At 48.9% G+C, this 4062-nt stretch overlaps 1 long non-coding RNA gene across 1 annotated transcript in view; it reads right to left on the reverse strand.

The window, feature by feature from the left end:
• LOC115065346 overlaps positions 1-4062 on the reverse strand; it is an 18267-nt gene continuing 14205 nt past the window's right edge. The window contains exons 2-3 of the long non-coding RNA XR_003845127.1: positions 439-547; positions 1-91 (exon numbers count right to left, since the gene is read on the reverse strand). This is a non-coding gene — a long non-coding RNA (uncharacterized LOC115065346). The remainder of the gene's footprint in view (positions 92-438; positions 548-4062) is intronic.

Consider the following 4062-nt stretch of genomic DNA (forward strand, 5'->3'; position numbering starts at 1 on the left):
GGGGGCTGGAGGGTCAGGTGTTGGAGGTCACGGTCTCCTGTATAGGGGTCAGCTTGAGTCTGGGGTCAGCTTGAATGACATGATACCCGGTCTGAAAATAAAGATGCAAATTGATGAGATGTGGAGCAACATTTTCATGCACGCATGCAGTTGAGTAATCCCGCGTATACCCACCTCCCCACATCCTTCCCGGCCCCCAGGAAGCTCCAGCAGACTTACAGACTGACTATTGTTTTGAGATTAGGGTCTCACTGTGTAGCCCTGACTGGCTTGGAATTCACAGATCTGCTTGCTTCTGCCTCCTGAGCTGTGGGATTAAAAGCATGTGCCACCATACCTGGCTCTTGAGTTACTTTTAAAAAGTTTTATTGCGTTTATTTATGTATGCAGTGTGAGTGGGTATGCGTGCACACTTTAGAGGTCAGAGAACCAGCTTACCGGGATCAGCTCTCTGTGCCCACCCTGGGGGTTGAACTCAGGTCGCCAGGCTTGCTAGCCAGTGTCTTTGCCACAGAGCCGTCTCAGCAGGTCAGTTTATTCTTTTAATCTGGAAGAGAACGTGTGGTCTTTCTGTGTTACTATTTTATTTCACTTGATGTCTATCCCTTTCACTATGAGTGAAGAATTTCCTTACGGATGCTTGGATAAAATTCCATTTTGTATATATACTGTATTTTCTCTATACATTCAGCTATGGCTGGCTCATAGGCTGATTCCACATCTTAACCATAGCAAACACGGGAGATGGGAACCTCTGCTCTCTCTCAGATGCTACCTGATAGCATTCTTAGCTTAGGTTGTTGGAAGTGAGTGGTCCATTAATACCTCCTGAGAGATCTCATGTGATAGTCGGGAGGATGCTAGCTCAGACACCGAGGTGGCCAGTGAATGCCTGTTAGAGATAACCTAAGATTGGCTCTGGATCTGTAACATTCCAACTCTGCACCGCAGTCCCGGGAGTTTTAAACGAGTCTGTCTGCATTGTTGAATCTTCAAAACAGGTGTGGCTTCCTGTTCCCTCCCTCCCCCACTTTCTAGGAACTTCCCTTTTACTCCTAGGTGTGTAAGAGTTTTTTGATGGCTCATTGTGAGAGAGCCAGGTTGTTAATCACACAGGGCTGTCTCCTCAGTGGAGGAGATAAAGCCAAATCTCTGCATTCCCTCCCGAAATCTGAGAGTGCATTTTGTGGACAACCTGGTGACCTTTTGCTATCTGTGGAGGCTGACCGCACCCAGATTCCCCAGAGTGATTATCCCAGACTCTTCCTTCCCTAGACCTTAGGGGAGATGTCACAGTACTTTATGTCCTGCTGACCTCTATGCTATCGGTAAGAGAGCACACTAGGTTCTAGGCCTTTTGGCTCCAGAACCCACTCACACACATGGCCACAAGTACTTTGTAAAAGAGTTTCTAAGTAGTTGGGGTTCCTCCTCTGCCCCCCTCTCCCTTAACAGCAGGTATGAGTGCCTTCCATCAGACCAGTAGCCTGAGAGGGAAAATGAGGCAGGAATGGTAGGGGTGGGGGTGGGGGTGGGGGGACAGTAGAGTGGGGGTAGAGGGGTATGATGGAGACCTCAGGCAATGGGTGAGCATGGCGTGAAACGGACTTGAATGAGCAGAGTGCTTCTTCATGAAGCGTTTGCTTCATTGCACAGTAATGGGGGAACAAAGGCTATGTAAAAACCTTTAGTGGCCGGGCATGGTGGCGCATGCCTTTAATCCCAGTACTCGGGAGGCAGAGGCAGGCGGATTTCTGAGTTCGAGGCCTGGTCTACAGAGTGAGTTCCAGGACAGCCAGGACTACACAGAGAAACCCTGTCTCGAAAAAAACAAAACAAAACAAAACCTTTGGTGAATAAGTAGAGGCTTTAAGGGTGAGTGGACAGCACTGTCCAGGGCCAGGGTGCTGGGGATGCTTCACTTGCATAAGGAGGGATTCCAGGTGCTGCTGTACACGACCTTATATGGGGAAAGGAAGTTTAATCTGGCTACCGGCTATGTGACCTCCTCTGGTGGGGGACACAGGTCTGTGTGTGCCCAGCCATGCGGGCCCAGTGCATCAGGGGTGGCAATCCCACTACTGCTGATCTATCTCGGGATGAGATTTCCAGGGTCTGGGCAGGCCTCCACCCCACTCTTGTTCCAGGCCTGCTCCCCACGGCTCCCCTGGCCCCCACATGTAGTCACATCGTAAGTTTTATTGCGCAGCTGGATTGGATTGAATGTCGTCTGGAAATCTTTTTCCAGATCTCCAAATCGTACCGTGTTTTAAGTGTGCTGACAGTGAACCAACTGCCTGGCGTTAGATTCCCTGAGGTCTGACCCAGGTGGACGATGTCAGTGAGCACTGGGTTTTCATTGTCGTCGCTGCACAGTTCACCTGTCTGACACCTGCAGGGACCCCCTCAGCTTATGGAGGGGGGGGAAATCCAGACAATGGACCCCCAACATAGAGATCCAAAAGAACTTAGCCGGGTGAGTATGTCCAGGGTGGAGGGGCCTTGGTTGATAGGCTAGGGTACAGCCCACTAGCAGATGTGGTGACCATTACTAGGAGCGTGGTCCTTGTAACCGCATTAGTTTATCACTGTCCATGGGGACAGAGCCACAGTTCTATTCCACTCCTGCAGCCTGAAGGGTTCTTTTTCCCTCTAGTGACCTTCACTCAGACCAAAGAGGTTAGCGGCTTCAATAAAAAGACATTTTAATATAATTTTATTTGTTTTTTATTATTTTATGGGTATGAGTGTTTGATCTACATGTATTTATCATGTGCATGCAGTGCCTATAGAGGCCACAAGAGGGTGTCAGACTCCCTGGGACTAGAATTACAGAATGCTGAGTCACAAAGGTGGGACTTGGAATTGAACTTGGGTCCTCTGGAAGAGCAGCCAGTGCTCTTGGACCTTCTCTGAATGAGTTATCTCTCTGTTTCCCTTCCCCATTTTGAGATAGGGTCTCACTATGTAGCCCTGGCTGGCCAGGAACTCACTTTGTAGGCCACGCGGGTCTTGAACTCACAAAGATCTGGCTGCCTCTGCTTCCCAAGTTCTGGGACTAAAGATGTGCATCATCACACCTGGCTTCCATACAGATCTTGATCAATGGGATTATTAGAAAGATACATGAAAAAGCTGGCAGTGGTGGTGCACACCTTTAACCCCAGCACTCAGGAGGCAGAGGAAGGCAGGTTTCTTAAGTTACAGGCCAGGATGGTCTACAGATCAAGTTTCAGGACATTCGGGTTTATACAGAAAAACCCTGTCTCAAAAAAAAGGGGGGAAGGGGTAAAGAAAAATAATAAAAATTTGGAAAACATTAGAAAAACAAAGCTGCAAAGATGAATTTATGTGGGTTTCTTAGATTTAAGAAAAGGGTTAGGCCAGTAACTTAAGGTTAAATATCATTTTGGTTTTGAGTAAGCAGCTTGCTTCCTGTCTAACAAGCTGTCCCCTGGAAGACACACCGTCTCTGGAAACAGTTTCGGCTTTATCGGCAGTTCCCCCAGTTTCCCAGAAGGCAGCAGTCCAGACCTTTCCCATTCTCTCACAGGCTTTCATTGTTTTTGTTTGGTTGGTTTGGTTTTTGAGACAGGGTTTCTCTGTGTAGCCCTGGCTGTCCTGGAACTCACTCTGTAGACCAGGCTGGCCTCGAGCTCAGAGATCCGCCTGCCTCTGCTGGGGTTAAGGCATACACCAGCACACCTGCTACCTCCATCACTTTTTCTTTCTGTTCTGCCTCAGGTTGAAGCAAAACTAGCCTTCTCTCCTCAGTGCCTGGCAGGGCCTCAAGTGTTAACAGTCTGCCTAGTAGACCCTCAGGCATCAGGAAGTTAGGAAGCTTTAAGAAACTTACAAAGCAGGAAAGGGGCGGGGGTGGGGAGTGGAGGGAATCAACTCTGTTCTGTTTGCTGTTTAGAGACATGGTGGTGGTGCACACCTTTAATCCCAGCACTCTGCAGGCAGAGGCAGACAGATTTCTGAGTTCGAGGCCAGCCTGGTCTACAGAGTGAGTTCCAGGACAGCCAGGGCTACACAGAGAAACCGTGTCTCGAAAAACCA

The sequence above is a fragment of the Mus pahari genome, chromosome 14 (genome assembly GCF_900095145.1).
Source record: "Mus pahari chromosome 14, PAHARI_EIJ_v1.1, whole genome shotgun sequence".
Taxonomy (NCBI): domain Eukaryota; kingdom Metazoa; phylum Chordata; class Mammalia; order Rodentia; family Muridae; genus Mus; species Mus pahari.